The sequence below is a fragment of the Muntiacus reevesi genome, chromosome 14 (assembly GCF_963930625.1).
Source record: "Muntiacus reevesi chromosome 14, mMunRee1.1, whole genome shotgun sequence".
Lineage (NCBI taxonomy): Eukaryota > Metazoa > Chordata > Mammalia > Artiodactyla > Cervidae > Muntiacus > Muntiacus reevesi.
Window position 1 is genome coordinate 33273134 of NC_089262.1, and position 17895 is coordinate 33291028.

Sequence of the window (17895 nt, forward strand, 5' to 3'; positions counted from 1 at the left end):
CGTCCCCTGCCTCCCGCCCCTGCTGTGCCTGATGCAAGCTGACCTTCCCTTGGCCCAAGCTCCGAGCTGGTATTTTGCCTTTGGGGAAGAAGCAGGCAAACTTAGGTCAGGCTTTGCCCCTCCCAGTCTCCCTTAGAACCAGTTTCCAGCTCTCCGAGTGTAGACATCTCCCACATCCCCTTCTCCATCATCCAGAGATTTCTAGCATGGCCTGAGATTCAGCAAAGTTTTCCCTCCTTCCTCTTGAGTCATGTCCCTTCTCCTAGGCATTTCAGTTGGGACCCAGAAAGATAATGAAAGGGTTTAACGTAATATTCTTAGTAATAATAATAAGCATAATAGCTTACTGTGTGCCAGGCTCTGAGTACATTAAAGTATTAGGTCATTAAATATTCACAACAATTCTACGAAATAGGGACAATTTTCTCATTTTCGATATGAATAGGAAACAAACCCAGAGAAGTGAAGTAACTTGTCCAAGGCCACGCAGCTAGTAAGGGAGAGAGTTGGGATTTAACCCAAGCAATCTGATGCACAGCCCATGCAGACCGTTTTCCATAATGGTAGTTATTTATACAGTGTTTGAGAGAGGTGTTTGATAGACTGGAAGACTGATTCACTTGCCGATGCCTTCCCAAGATATTATGAGGTCATCACTGCCCTCTGGTGGTCATTGGTGAGCACTGCCACTCAAAATGCACTGACCCTAACCCTCTGGCAAAGAGCTTCACAAAATTCAGAGTGAACTGGCAAATAAACGTTCACATGCCACAATGTGGTATTGACTATTTCCCTCTGGCTTGGTGTGTTTTACATTTGTTTTCCCCCTGGAGAAAAAAGAAGGGAGAACAAAAAACACACGGGCAACTCTCCACCTCTGTGAGAATAAGCAGAAGAAAACCACAATTATGAAACTATCAAATAACAAGTCTATGTGTTTATTGTCATGGAATTTGTGATGTAGCGTAGATGCCCATGAAATGTCATCCTAAACAGATGCAAAAGCACATTTTCAGTCGTTTATAACTAAGTTAAGGTGAAATTCTTGCCTTAATTAATCAGGGTATTCTTCCACTATAAAAGGTTGCATGCAAAAAGATTCTTATTTTTAAAGTTCAGCCATTTTGGATTATCTTCGTTCAAATAGAAATCCGAGGTCATTTTTTTGTTTTGGTGTAGAAGGATGAAAGTGATCATTTCTGACGGACTTGTAATCGGACAGCTTGGCCTGAGAAACCGTTTCAATAGTGACTACAATTGTGGAGTGGGCTTCCCTGGAGGCGCTAGTGGTGAAGAACCTGCCTGCCAATGCAGGAGATATAAGAGATGCAGGTTCAATCCCTGGGTCGGGAAGATCCCCTAAAGGAGGACATGGCAACCCACTCCAGTATTCTTGCCTGGAGAATCCCATGGACAGAGGAGCCTGGTGGGCCACAGTCCATGGGGTTGCAAAGAGTTGGACACTAGCATGCATGCACACACAGTTCTGGAGCTTCTTATTAAACTCCAGCCAAAAGGACTCCTCAGACAGGGGATCCAGTAAGTCTTTATGGGGAGGAGAGGGAGGGAGAGGGAAGCATGAAGGGGGACATGTGTTCCTGCTTGTAGCCACAAAAACCTGGTCTGGTCCTGGAAGCTGTGCCCTGGAAATTGCACAAATGAAGCACCTGGTAACATGTGGGAGGCCTGAGGAGTCAGGGCTTCTGGAGGCTGGGTTTTCAGCCCCCAGATGCAGAGTCATTAGGCCTGTCAGCTCTTAACTTGGCTAAAGTGTCCCTCCTTGAGAAGATCGAGTAAGTTATGCATGCACAGGGCATTAGTCACACCAACAGCAAATCCTTCATCAATCAGAATTCCTCTGTGTATTTTTCAGTTCCTGCCAACACACCTTGTTCATATCAATGTGGAAAATCACAGGAAAACTGCTGATAAGAAGTATTAGTAAGGCAGACCTACCTTCACACACTTAGGATCTGCACTTAGCCCCACCCACAGGTCATGCCTGGACCATGAACATTGGTATCCTATCCTTGGGTAGCCTCTCTGGTCCATGTCCAGACCATTGTCTTGATGTGGGCCACGTGCATATCACTGTTCCTTACTGCTGCTCTGTCCCGTGGTCCCAATTTGCGTTCAACTGCCCCGTGGCAAGTTCCACCCAGCTGTCCCCCAGCCCCCTTGCTCAGCATGTCCAAAGCGGACCCACATATCCCATCCCTGGTGCCTCTCCTGGACGTCTTCAATTTATTTTACCAGTTTCACCATCTCCCTGTGATTCCAGATCAAACCCTGAAACTCATCAACTTTGCTTCATGCTCTTGTCCCACCCACTGGACCCAGTCACCTGCTGAGATCGCTCACATCTGCCCTCTACTTCTGGTTTCCCACTCTTATCACCTCAGATGGCATGATGCACTGGAGTATGCAGAGTCAAGCATGAGTTCAAATCCCAACTCTGTTCTTTGTTATGTGTAGGAGTGTGGACTTTACTTAATCTAATCAAGCCTCATTTGTACAATGGAAGATTGATGATGAGTTCAAGGTGGGTAATCTAGGTTAAATGTCTGGCATGGGGGGGAGGTGCTCAGTATATGTTATTTCTCTTTTTTCCCATTCATGCCTTGTTTCTCACCAGAACTAACTTGTGCATGCTAAGTCACTTCTGTCGTGTCCAGCTCTCTGCAACCCTATGGCTTGTACCCACCAGGCACCCCTCTCCAAGGGATTCTCCAGGCAAGAATACTGGAGTGGGTTGCTATGCCCTCCTCCAGGGGATCTTTCCCACCCAGGGATTGAACTCAGATCTCTTTAGGTATCCTGAATTGGCAGGCAGGCTCTTTACCACTAGCTCTATCTGGGAAGCCCAGGGCTAATTTGACAGCCTCCTAATTATCCCTTGCTCCTTTGCTCTCAAACACTAGTATGGATAGAACACTTCCTATTTGCCAGACACTAGACTCTCCACTGGGAAGAGTAACATCAAACAATTCCACAGGGTGCTGCCCCCATGAAGCTTACAGTCCAACAGAGAAAGCTAGATTCTCTCCTTCCAACAATTTATTTTCACTCTTCTGACAAACGAATCTTGCTAAAGCACAGATCACTCATGTCATCTCCTTCCTCAAGACCATCAGTGGCTCCCCACTTCCCATCTCATGAGATTTACATTCCTTTGCCTACACTCAGGTCCTCCTTAGTTAATAAGGGCCTTACCTCCTCTTGCAGCCTTATTTCCTCCACCCCACAGACCTTCCTTTCTGTCCAAGCAGAGCAACTTGCCAGTTCCACAGTAGAGTAGATAATTATCTTTTTTAACATGTCTATTATAATGTCCTTCGTGTTGGGAGAAATCCCCATGACTGAAAATCTTGGTGAGAAGCAGGACTTTCTTCCCACAGAAGTGAGAGCACACAATTTCTTTTTCCCACTCCAACGGCTACTGAGTTACAGGTAAAAGACCAAGGCCAGGACAGTCCAAAACCCTACTCAGGATTCTGATTTTTGAGGGAGTGACATGGCATCAGATGAGACACTTAAAGGTTTTAACTGAAAAGATCTTAAGTAAGAGAATGTTTACAGAAGTATGGTCAGGGTTAAGGAGGTTAAGAATATCACCACTGGGGATTGGTAATGCCCTTGGGATATATTTATAAAGACAAATCTAGATAAAAATTTGTCTTTCCGCCCTGCCGATTTTAAATGTGGCAGTTTTATAACTTGATCAGCAAATATGAAGAATCACATAAGAATGTATTCTCAGCTTTTTTTGCACACAGAAGAAAGGGCATCATTTCCGCCTGTGACTCTCATTCAAGCATCTGGAAGTGATCCTAGTGGTTAGCTTGATTAATAGACTGAAGCTACTAAATGACATCAGGACGAGACAAATTCCTTAGCATGATGTAGAAAAAAGAACTCAAAGACCTAAAGAGAAGGGAATGCTGGAGTGGATTTAGCATGTTTGATCCGCACCCCTCGTCTGCAACCCGCTCCAGTATTCTTGCCTGGAGAATTCCATGGACAGAAGAGCCTGGCAGGCTATGGTCCACGGGGTCACAGAGAGTTGGACACGACTGACTGGCTGAGCACACATTACCATGATAAGCAGAAGAGCTGACGTGTAATAGGAATAATCAGACAGGAATTTTTGACTGGGAATTTCCTGGTGGTCTAGTGGTTAGGACTGGGTGTTTTCAGTGTGGGAGCCCCTGTTCAATGCCTGGTTGAGGGATTGAGATCCTGCATGGAAGTTGCATGGCCAAAAAAAAAATTTTTTTTTAGCCAAAATTAACTGATTTTGAATTTCCATGAGCGCATGGATTATCTTATTTGCATAACTAAAAATAACTTTCACCACAAGATACTATGTTGTTGTTTGGTCCCTAAGTCATGTCTGACTCTTTTGCGACCCTATGAACTGTAGCCTGCCATGGACTGTAGCCCTCCAGGCTCCTCTGTCCAAGGGTTCTCCAGGCAAGAATACTGGAGTGGGTTGCCATTTCCTTCTCCAGGGTATCTTCCTGGACCTCTGCAGTCATATGACTGCTCGATGGTAGGTATTCTTTCCTTCCTGAGTTCCCTCAGGGCTCACCAGCTCACTGTTGACAGTGGTTGCAATTACTGACAACTGTGACATCTTTGTTGTATTTGCAGGTAGATTCTTTATCACTGAGATACCAGGGAAGCCCAAGAGACTATAGATTGGCCCAATTTTGGATAGGATTAACATGTGGCCAGGGGGGAGCAACGCTGAAACACCACTGCTCTCTCAATTCTTGACTCCCTTCAGGGATCCAGAGGCCCAAGGACTGTGGATGAGAGCACCACTTTGATACAGGCAGATGATTAGACACCAGATTAGACATGTCTGGGGCTGCTGTGCTGGACCACCATCTGCCTTTCAGCAAAGCCAGCATGTCCAAATTGTTGGGAAGGAACCACTGGGATAAATGAACTTGAAGAGCTTAATTTAACTGGTCACAAGGAAAATGCAATTTTTTTTCCTTCTTGATTTCACATATTTATGTCAAATCAAAATGATCAGTTTAGTGACAGAATTAAGACATTCAATCTATGAACCCCAAAGTGATAGCATGCCCTGCTGACTCACAACTGACCTTAGTATGCAGTAATAGTCCTCATACCCAGAAGGATTTACACATGGAAAGATTTCACTTCTGTCAGACTCAACCCATCAGATCATGAAGAATCATGGTATAAGAGAACTCAGACCACAATCTTAGAGGTCTCTTTCCTATTGATGAAGAAGGAATTTCCACAGACAGTTTACTGTGGAAGATCTTCCTCTTGGTAGAGTAATGAATGTGATTCTGTGCTTGGGTAAGTATTCAGTACATTGACAATGAAGACAAGTTTGCCCTGTTGGAAAACTGGTGTTAAAGCTAAAAGCCCTGACTCAGCTAAAAGCTTGAACTGTTTTGATAAACTAAATTGGAAATGTCTGTCTTCGGTCCTGATGTCTAAAAGTTATCAAATATAATTAAGTAGCTAGCTTCCAGATCTTGTGACTGAGAAATGGAACATTTCCTGCCATGTCAATAAACAAAACACTTCAGAGTCATCAACAATTGCAGCCACTGCCAACGATGAGCTGGTGAGCCCTGATGGGAACACAGGAAGGAAAAAATACCTGCCATCCACCAGCCACGTGACTGCAACTACTCCCCATGGTAAGCCCTGAGGAAACTCAGGATGCGAAAATACAAGATACTGGCTCCAGATATCTGAGGTGTCTATCAGAGGAATGATTCCAGTGAGCCCAGACTCTTGCATCTTCCCATACATGGGAAAGCTTAAGCTCCTTAATCGGGAATATTGGTTTTCTTTAACTAACAATCATCTTTCGACATTCAGACTAACTGCCCTCTGTGACAAACTTCTATATAACCTGGCTGTCCCCCCAAACCCTTTGCCTCCTTGGAGCAACTCTCTTAAGGTAACTTGAAATGCTGCTTCTCAGACGTAAGTCCTAAAAATTCTCACCAAATAAAATGTAACTCTCAAATTTGGGTTCTGAATATTTCTTAAGTCTACATGACCAAGTGTCTGACTTGAGCTAACCACTATGACAGAAAGTAACAATAGACAGAAAAATACATAAAGAAGTTTGGTTCATTAGGAAGGACTCTGCAATAACATCTTGAGGACACAGCATGACTATTCATCCTAGTTTCCCAAAGATCCCTAAAGACCTTTTACCAGGGTAACTGGGTACTGGGGAAAGATGTCATTTTAACACTGACTCTAAGCTAACAAATTCTTAGAGGTTACAGAGGGGGCTTGGGGAGGTGATGTGATGAGTGACATTTTGTCCAAATCCACCTTGAATGAAGCTTAGTGAGATCACAAGCATATCCCGATTATTTCACCAGCCCCTGGATATATAGTTAAAATTAATATTTTTAACACTTAGAAAAATCCTGATCTGTAGGATAAGATGATCTCATGGTAGAAAAAAACCAAAGAAGATCCAAAGAGCCCTACCAAAATGGTATAAAAGAAGCAGTACCAATAGTCATGTATGGATGTGAGAGTTGGACCATTAAGAAGACTGAGTGCCAAAGAATTGATGCTTTTGAACTGTGGTGTTGGAGAAGACTCTTGAGAGTCCCTTGGACTGCAAGGAGATCCAACCAGTCAATCCTAAAGGAAATCAATCCTAAATATTTATTGGAAGGACTGATACTGAAGCTGAAGCTCCAATACTTTGGTCAACTGACGTGAAGGGAAGACTCATTAGAAAAGACCCTGATGCTGGGAAAGACTGAAGGCAGGAGAAGAGGATGACAGATGATGAGATGGTTGGATGGCATCACTAACTCAATGGACATGAGTCTGAGCAAACTCCAGGAGTTGGTGATGAACGGGGAAGCCTGGCATGCTGCAGTTCATGGGGTCACAAAGAGTCAGACAGGAATGAGCAACTGAACTGAACTGATAGCATTCCTGGGTTAGGGGAGGAAGATACTCATATAAATTGTTACTTGAAAGATGCAGGAGTATGCAGCTCAATTCCAGAAAAATAAATGACCCAATCAAAAAATGGGTCAAAGAACTAAACAGATGTTTCTCCAAAGAAGACATACAGATGGCTAACAAACACATGAAAAGATGCTCAACATCACTCATTATCAGAGAAATACAAATCAAAACCACAATGAGGTACCATTACATGCCAGTAAGGATGGCTGTTAGCCAAAAGTCTACAAGCAATAAATACTGGAGAGGGTGTGGAGAAAAGGGAATCCTCTTACACTGTTGGTGGGAATGCAAACTAGTACAGCCACTATGGAGAACACTGTGGAGATTCCTTAAAATCTGGAAATAGAACTGCCATATGACCCAGCAATCCCACTCCTGGGCATACACACCAAGGAAACCAGATCTGAAAGAGACATGTGTACCCCAGTGTTCATTGCAGCACTGTTTATAATAGCCAGGACATGGAAGCAACCTAGATGCCCATCAGCAGACGAATGGATAAGGAAGCTGTGGTACATATACACCATGGAATATTACTCAGCCATTAAAAAGAATTCATTTGAATCAGTTCTAATGAGACAGATGAAACTGGAGCCCATTATACAGAGTGAAGTAAGCCAGAAAGATAAACACCAATACAGTATACTAACGCATATATATGGAATTTTAAAAGATTGTAATGATAACCCTATATGCAAGACAGAAAAAGAGGCACAGATGTATAGAACAGACTTTTGGACTCTGTGGGAGAAGGCGAGGGTGGGATGTTCTGAGAGAATAGCATTGAAACAAGTATACTATCAAGGGTGAAACAGATCACCGGCCCAGGTTGGATGCATGAGACAAGTGCTCAGGGCTGGTGCACTGGGAAGACCCAGAGGGATCGGATGAGGAGGGAGGTGGGAGGGGGCATCAGGATGGGGAATACATGTAAATCCATGGCTGATTCATGTCAATGTATGGCAAAAACCACTACAATATTATAAAGTAATTAGCCTCCAACTAATAAAAATAAATGGAAAAAAAAAAAAGAAAGATGCAGGAGTAGTGATTCTCCAAAATAAGGATAATAATGCTATCCACCTCATAGAGATATTGCAGTCATTAAAAGAGTTAATACATGTGCCTGGCACACTATAGTTGCTCAATGAAACTTAGCTACTATTTCCATAAATATTGATAATTATAAATCCTATTTTAGTCTGCATGGGGGTGTTCAGAGAACACTGAGATCTTGAAGAATCACTATAGATTAAGCATAATCAAGTAGTAATAGGCCCTGGAAAGCAGACATTAACAGGGATTCTGGAATTTAGGTAAGAGAATAAAAAGTAAATCCATCCCAATTCAAAGACTTTCCACATCAAACTTCTCTTAGGGGTTCAGCAGTCTGGGCCACATCAGGATGTCTCCTCTGAGGTAAAGGGGTGTCACTGTACTTCACACCTCCTACTAAGAGGCCTTGGGATTGAGAGGCTGGGTGGCCTGTTTCAAGTGGGTGTTGAGGCTACCAGACCAAGATGGCATTTCCCTCCTACTATAGATGCTCTGAAAATACATTCAAGAGACAGACCTGGGAGGTGGGAAATGAATTGGTAGATGAGGATTGACCTATATACACTATTGATACTATGCATAAAATAGATGGGCTTCCCAGTTGGTGCTTGTGGTGGTAAGCAACCTGCCTGCCAATGCAGGAGACCTAAGAGACACGAGTTCAGTCCCTGGGTCAGGAAGATCTCCTGGAGGAGGACAGGGCACTCCAATACTCTTGCCTGGAGAATCCCATGGACAGAGGAGTCTGGCGGGCTACAGTCCATGGGGTTGCCAAGAGTCAGACCTGACTGAAGTGACTTAGCATGCATGCATGCATAAATAGATAACAAATGAGAACCTACTGTTCGGGGAACCCTACTCAGTGCCCTGACTTACAAGGGAAGGAAATCCAAAAAAGAGGGGATGTGTGTATACACAGGGTTTCCCACGTTGCTCAGTCAAAAAGAATCAATCTGCCAATGCAGAAAATGCAGATTCGATCCCTGGGTCTGGAAGATCTCCTGGAGAAGGAAATGGCAACCCGCTCCAGTATTCTTGCCTGGGCAGTCCCATGGGTAGAGGAGCCTGGAAGGCTACAGTCCATGGAGTCACAAAAGAGTTGGACACAACTTAATGACTAAGCAACAAATATGTATACGTACAGCTAACTCACTTTGCTATAGAGCAGAAACTAACACAATGTTTGTAAAGCACCTATAGTCCAACAAAAGTCAACTTTTTAAAAAAGAGATAGGCCTATACTTCATCTGGGTTTGCATTCACAAGTTCCATGGGATGGTAGTGAACAAAGAAGCTGGTGTTAATGGGTGAACCCTCCCCATGGCTATTCCTCCAGGGCTTAGTAGAGCAGAAGTAGGCAAAAACACCTAGCTCCTGAACTTTCCCTGGAAGGGATTTGACAGTTACTTTACAAACTGTTGTTGACTGAGGGTCTGATTTCTAAATAGCATGCCTCTGAGTGTTGACTGAAATCCTCCAGGGAGCCCAAAACACCAGTGGACACTTTGGCCCATCTTCTCCCTCCAGCTCACTCCAACAATGTAACTAAGTCACCAGTATTGACTTTTCCTGTTGTGAGACCAACAGTCTGCTAGGAAGAGGTAGTTCCATCCCCCTGGTTCCCAGCATGAAGATACCCTGAAGCAGAGTTGCAAAAGTCCGTGTAGTGAGTGATACACTTCTGTTGCTTGTTATTACAGCATTACTTAGCATTACTTATGCTAGCTGATACTCCTTCCTTACCCAGAAGCGGTGTGCTCTATGGAATGCTAAGATGGCTTAGGCAGTATGTAATTACAGGGCCAGTTTGTTGTGCTTTTCTGCAGGTGGAGAATCCAGTGAAAACCAATGAATATATTATGCAATTTTTCCCACGTTATGGTTAGAGAACTGAGAAGTGGATGTAGAACCTAACTGAAAAATTTTACTTCTCCTCTCTGAAGCTCTAGCCTTTGTCATTGTAGAGGTTATTATAAGCAGGAGAAGACTACTTCCCCCAGGGAAACCAACAATAACCACCTGGACTTGGAAGCTGAGTACGCCACCTAACCATCACACTGGATGAAAAGGCAAGAGAGTTGCAATTTGCTAGGCTCTTGCCAGCTGTCTTCTGGTTGGGTCCTACCAGAGAGCAATGACTGGACACTGGAAAGTGAGCAGGGAAAAAGACAAATGTGTGCTGTTTCTAGGTGCTGGAGGTATCTTTCCAGCAGATAGTAATAGACACCTGTACACTCCTGAGTCCGTAGACAGGTGCAGCCTTGCAGCATGAAGGAGGCTTCCTAGTCCCTGGCATGAAGTTTGGTGCCCTCTCCATGGTCCCAGCACTAACCACGCGGCATCTCCTTGACAAACCAGCATTCTCATGTGGCACTTCCTCCCCAGGATGTCCCAGCACCAGCTGTGGGGCCCTGTGTTCCAGGACAACTCAGATAGCTTCTGCTCTGCGGCAGTCCCGCTGGCTGGAGGCACTCCTGCCGGTGGGGAGGAGGAGTTGTCTACTGTGGGTGAAACCACTTCCTCTTCTTTGTTTCTGCAGCCATAGGAATGGAAGCTTCTTCCTCCAGCTATGATTCTCAGCATCGCCCGGCCTTCTTGATTTTATCTTCTTGACCAATTTCATGTTTTTGCAAACAATTCCCTGAATGAAATCCTTAGACATGTTTAGCTTGGTATCAGTTTTGCAGATTGGACCCCAAATGATACACTATCCATTTTAGAAGGCACATTCTGGGACATGCCTGGTGGTGCAATGGATAAGAATCTGCCAGCCAATGCAGTGGACATGGGTTCAATTTCAACCCCTAGTCCAGGAAGATCCCACATGCTACAGAGCAACTAAGCCCACACACCACAGTTCCTGAGGCTTCATGCCTAGAGCCTCTGCTCTGCAACAAGAGACGCCTCTGCCAGCTTAGAAGCCACCACAATGAGAAGCCTGCACACTGCACCAAAGAGTGGCCCCACTCGCCGCAACCAGAGAAAGCCTGTGCAAAGCCAATGAACACCCAGTGCAGCCAAAAATAAGTAAATAAATAAAATTATGTATATATATATTTAAAAAGCACATTCTGAATGCCCTCTCCTCCTTGAAGTCTTACCTCTTTCCCAGCCCAAAGTTATCTATGAACTATTCGCAATTATTTAACACTTTTTGAACATCTTTTGACATTTGTAGTTTTCCATCTTGTACAGAATTCACTTGTTTTATCCCACTCGATTTCCCATAGATGGTAAATACATTGAAAGCAATCACCGCATTGCAGTCATCACTTTATCTCCTACAGCAACTAGCTCAGGACCATGAACTCAGTTCATGTTCTGAGAAAATATTATTTGATGTGAATTGCTGTTCCAAATGGTAACCCTAAGATCTTACCATTATCATCAGCCATCAAGATCATATTGCCTTGGCTGTACTGTCTTGGTTGTACTCATAGCGATGATTAAATTTGGAGTTTAAAAAAAATAACTGAGGTTAAATTACAAAAAAATACATTATATTCATAATTCCCCAAACTGAACTGGAAGTATTTGTATACCCTATTTCCTGCCTTACACTCATCCATCCATGCACATAAAACAGTGCTGTCTGAAAACATTTAGCTCATTTTAACTTCATATTGATGATGAGAAATAGAAATTGATACACTATGAGTACACACAGTACTAAAAGGCAGAGTTTGGGCTCCTATCCAAAATAATAACTTCAAAGTCAAGTATTCTTTCTCACCTTTTGTCTAAAGTTGGGGTTCTGGAAAGTCAAGGCTCATATTTCTCTAAGTCATTTCTCCCTGCGAACAAACGCCACCACTAGACAGCCAGATTTCCATGTTTTATGCAAAGGCACAAAATAACAGATTATTTTTATTCCTCTTTCCTGTGAAATAAAGGGGGAAATAACCATTTAATTCTTCTGGCTTAGAGAATGTGGACAATCGTGTTGTCAATTTCGCAGTTCATTGCTTGAACATTTATTAGATTAGACCCGGTTTAGAAACGCACCACCGAGCCTCCCCATAGCTTGGCAGTCGCTTTTTGATTGCTTTTTGGAATTGTGCTGCCTGTTCTCCCAAGACTACGACCAAGGTTTAGCGAGTTAAAACTGAAATGCTGCAGGCAGAAACTGAATCCAATCCAGGCAAGGCTCAAGTTATTACTTTTTCCCACCTGTTTATTGTTCGGTTTTTCATTGGTGCCACTTCTTGTCTCGGGGGCTGATGTTATAGAAGCAGATCTCCTTTCTCAGAGCAACATTTGTGTCTTGGTAGAGAGGGGAGACTCATTCCATCACTAGCCCTGCATTGGCCCCCAATAGCTGAAAAATGTAGCTCCAGTAATTGATCTTGGGTTTGGCTGGAAAAGGCCTGTTCTGTGGCCCAGCTATATGAAGTGCTATTTGAAGGGTACTGTGAATGTCCAGGCAAAAGTGTCACTCTCTACATTACACCCCTTGGTTTACATTGTGGTTGATGCCTAAATTCCACCAACAAGTCATTTTTTCCTTTCCATTGGGTTTTTGAGTCCTTATTCCTGAGAAATTATCATGTTGATTTTGCTTGTCTGATCATAGTCAATCCTCCTATCTGAGCAGGTAGTTTAGGTTCTAGAACCCAAAACACAGAATACTTAGGATATTGCCTGGTGGTAAATCCTCCAACAACGGAAGTCATTACTGTCATTGTTGTCATCATTACTATTATTAGATATGTTTTGTTACCCAGCTAATCATGATGGCTGATATTTATCACACACATACTATTCTAGGTTTATTCTAGATACTACTTTGCTATTTAATCATTGCAACCACACTATGAAATAGGTACTAATATTTGACTCAGTTTTAAGGGTGAGGAAATGGCGCCAGAGGCTTAAAGCACCTTTCCCAAAGCTGAAGGCCTAGAAAGGGACAAACCCAAAATTCAACTGTTGGCACCCTTAATAGTGTAAGAATTGAAGGGAGCTGCTGCAAGATGACATGTCAGACATGTCAAACATGTCACCTACTCCTGTGAGAGTATCTCCCATATAGCCTACCTGAAACATACTGAAAGAGATTTGTCTAGACAAAAGGAGAAAGTCAAAGGCTTGGGTCATTGAGGAGAGGTATAGGCACTCTGTCTCTCCCAAACTTTCAGAATAGGGCACATAATATCTGGAAGAGCCTCCTGGTGTCAACTGGAAAAAAAAAAAGCACAATGTGAGAGATGTGAGTTAAGTTCTATTTGGGGCAAAATGATAATTATAGCCTGGGAGACAGCATTTAAGATTGGTCTAAGAAACGGCTCCAAAGAGGCAGGGGAAAGGTCAGGATACGTGTGATTTTGGTGAAAGGCGAGCACATGCAATCAAGCACACATTTTTACAGAAGGTTACTGCTAGTCACAAGGAGCAGATGTCACCATGAAGGATTTTAAACATGAAGCAATATAAGAATTGAGCCCATAAAATGTTATCCTGAACACATCTAACTATCTGAAGACCTGTTCTGTCACTCTTTCCCAGAGCACAGGGTGTCTCGTTCCTGATCTCCACCCTGAACACCTTTCAGGGGGTGTTGGCAGTCCGCGGTCATAGCAGATCGGGACTTAGTCCTTGCAGAGGTAGATGGCCCGTGCCAGTTTGTAGCTGGCCCTGGGCTGAGCACCTGAAGGCAGAGGTGCATTGGGAATATGGCTCTTGGTGTTCTCTTTGTTCACAGCCAGTGTGTGCAGTGGGTGACTCCCTGGGGGTGTGTTTAGGCTTGTGCACAACTTCCAGCCCTCACCTATAGATCTCTCCTCTGCTCTGCCACTCGAGGAAGCACACTGGAAATTAAGTGAATTAAGCTATGTCTTTGGACCAAATAACTCTGGAGTGTTCCGGTGCCCCATTGGGCTGTCTCTAAGGGGAACTTGACCTTCCCAGGCTCCCTGCAGGCTATCTAGGCAGTGTGGTCATACCTTCCTCGAGAGAGCCCTGGACAGAAAAATGGGAGTGAGTAGAGGACAGAGGTATGACTGCGCAAACCCAGATCTTGCCAACGCATTTCGGACATGGCAGAAAAGAGCATGGTCATGTCATTTCCCCAGATTCCCAGCTTGGCAAACCCAGGTTCGACTGCCAGACTCAGGCTGCAGAAGGTGTCCAGTCAACCATTGCTTCTGAGCGGGGACTGAGCCGGGCTGACAACTAGGAAGGCAATGTGGCCGGTGGAGCGCAACCAGTAGCCATCTCTCTGGAGACTAGTCTGGCTCTCGAGTCTCCTCTTCCCTTGCTCTCCCATCCCACCTTTTCTGTTCTCATCACCTTCCATCTCAGCAGCCACTTCCCAGTATCAACAATGGTGATGGTGCGGGCCTCTGTCATCATGTTGTAACCTGCCAAGTTCCAATGTCATGTCCCCAGGAGGGGAAATTATAGCTGTCTGAAATGTGCCACGACATAAAATATGAAAGCACATGAAGCAAGTAAAATGGAATTCAGAAATTTAGTTGTGATGCTATATGGCACATTTTGTTTATCAAAACAAGTGTATCTCTCTGTTAGCATGATGTAGAGGGGGAAGACCTACACTAGGCTTCTCCATCCCCAACTTCCTGGATTTTCCAGGGAGAAATCTCAGTCCTTTTCCAGTCTGTCTGGACTTCTTTCCAACCTTCCCATTTTCCTCCTGCTCTTACCTACCCCACACCCCTTCCCTTTTTCCTTTTCTATATTCCTTGCACTTTCCACCTCACCTCTCTTTTAAAACAGTTCTGTAATGACTAATGAAAATGACAAAGCAGAAATCTGACCAAAAGTGACTCCTTCTCCTCTTTTCCCAGAGAGCTATAATATGCATATAAATATTTTTCTTCTCCCACAAGGCTTGTGCATGTTTACTTGGACGTGACTTCATGCTGTGGAAAAGCTTTGACAGGCAGATGCTGTTAACCAAATTACTCAGTTACCTGTAGGTTTTACAGTGGTGGATTTTTAGGAGAAAAATGATAAGAAGTGACATGAATTTGGAAAGGATACTCCGATATAGTAACCTGTTACCACACAAAATAATGTTTAACAAATAACTGCAAAACTCAGTACAGTCAAAGATAGTGGAATTTTGCTCATTCAGCCTCAGGTCAGATACAGGGTGGCTGATCCAGACTGGGATGAGCTGGGCTCCAAGCTGCAGGTTGCTTCTGGTTCTGTTCTAATTGTCTTTCCTCATCCTTGGATCAATGGGATTCTGGGAAAATCTTCACATTGAAGAGACAGAAGTCCAACTGGCCAAGCACAGTTCAAGCTTCTGTTTGCATCATATCTTATAACATCCTACTGATCAAAGCATGTCCCTTGGCCTAACTCAATGTTAAAGGGTTGGGAAGAATACCTTGCTTCTAGTAGGAGGAACTGCAAAGTCACACAGCAAAGGGTGTGGGGATGAGGAAAGCTGAAGAAACGGGGCCACCGAATCCAATCGACCACTCCTGGGACAGCAGCGGCTGTATTTAAAGCTGTGAATAGCCAGGATTTGGAGAAACCCTTCACTTTGATAAACTCTGGTGGCATAAGGAGCCCTCCTGAGGCAGAGGCAGGGGGTGTGAAGGGAATTGGGCCCACAGCCAGAAGAAACCAGTAAATGCTCTTTACTTCCCACAAGGGATCACTTTCCAGGACCCCATCTGCCTCTTTTTGTAACTTTCAGCCTATCATTTGTCTACCTAGAGCCTCCATTTTTCACCTGTACAATGGGCACAAGGAGGGAGAGAGGGCAGAAAGAACTATAAGATCTCTGAGTTGCCTTCAGACTCAGGAGTTTAAGATTTTGGAAAAAAATATATTTAAAACATCCTTACTTCCTTTGCCCCTTTCTCCCAAAGCTACATTCACTTAACAAGACCTCGGTCCAACTTTCTACCTGCTCCACACCTGAAGCCAGACCAGCTCAGTGTCCTGAAGCAAGCTTGGCCAACACACCTCAAACTTAGGACCAAAAGCTCCAATGGGCTCTTACTGCTACTGGGCAGCTGTTCTGTAATCTGCTATTACCTGTACTTTGCAACCTTATCTCTCCTCACATTTTCGATATTTCTTCCTTGTTTCATGGTCTTTGGATGACCTTACTTTATAACTTTGTAGACAATATAGAAGCAATTAAAAAAATACCTCATTTCCCCGCCCCCCCCCCACCCCAGTTTCACCAATGGACCTACAGATGTATTTAGCTGCCCACGGGCGACAGAAGCGACTACAGCCAGATATGTGAAGTTCACGTAGCATGAGTAAGAAACAAACCTTTGTGTTCTGTTTGCCACCAAGATTTTGGAGTTGTTATTGCAGGACTGATGCTGAAGCTGAAACTCCAATACTTTGGCCACCTGTTGCAAAGAGCTAACTCATTTGAAAAGACCCTAATGCTGGGAAAGATTGAAGGCGAGAGGAGAAGGGGACGACAGGGAATGAGATGGTTAGATGGCATCACCAACTCAATGGACATGAGTTTGAGTAATCTCTGGGAGTTGGTGATGGACAGGGAGACCCGGAGTGCTGCACTCCATGGGGTCACAAAGAGTCAGACACGACTGAGCGATTAAACTGAACTGAACTGCCAGATTACCTAAGCTGACTGATCCATGTGTCGTCTTAAATATCACACAATCTAAAAGTTGAAAATTATGGTTTATTCGGAGAGAATTTTTAGAACTTCAAGCCCAGGAGGCAGCATCTCAAATAAGCCTGAGAGAAGTGCTCTGAGGAAGTGGTTGGGGGTGTTGGGGAGCCAGGTTATATAGAAATTTTGTAAAAAAGGGCAGGTAGCCTGAATGTCAAAAGATTATTGTAAATTACAGAAAACCATGTATTCCAAGTAAAGGAATTTAGTGTTTTTCAATATATGGGGGAAAATGCAAGAGTCTGGGCTCACTGAAGTCATTCTTTCAAAATGCCCCTCAGCTATCTGGGGCCAGTATCCTGTGTTTTCACATCCTGAGCTTCCTTAGGGCTTACCGTGGGGAGTGGTTGTGGCTGGATTCTGATGGCTGCTAGATGGCAGGTATTCCTTCCTTCCTGAGTTCCTTCAGGCCTCACCTGCTCACTCTGGGTGGTGGCTGCAATTGCTAACAACTGTGACATCCTTTGTTTACTGATATGGAAGGAAAGATTCCATTCCTGAGTGTTTTCTTTTAGCTTATCAGACTAATACATACAATGAGAGTGACTTTGTCATGGAAGAGTCCATAATCTAGAGTCAAAAGATCTCCCTTTGAAATGTAGATCTGACATTGGATTTGCTACCTTGGAATCACCTGACCTCTGGACCTCATTTTCCTCGCTTGTAAATTGGAACTAATAAAATTTCATGTTTTTAAACTATGGTTATTATTGGTTATTATATGGTTATTATGGTTGTTATTTTTCTACCATAGCCAATAATAGCAATTGCTTCTACTTTTTGCTCTCTTATTATTGAACTCCTACCAGGCACTGGGGCCAAGCACCTTCCATGGGTTTAATCTTCCCCACAGTGTCATGAAGTAGGTTCATTATCTCCATTTTACAGATTTAGAGTTCAAGGCCTTGCAGTGTTAAGTATTCTGGCCATGGTCACAGAAAAAACAGGAGTAGACCCAGGGGACTTCCCTGGTGGTCCAGCAGTAAGACTTTGATGACCAATGCAGGGGGCCTGGGTCCAGTCCCTGGCCAGGGAACTTGATCTTGTACACAACAATGAAGATCCTGCGTGCCACAACTAAGACCTGGTGCAGCCAAATGAATAAATAGAAATAAACATTAGAGAAAAAAAGGAAGACTAGACACAGGATGTTTGCTGAAGCTGGAACTATCGAATCTAGCAAGGATTTCAACTTGACACTT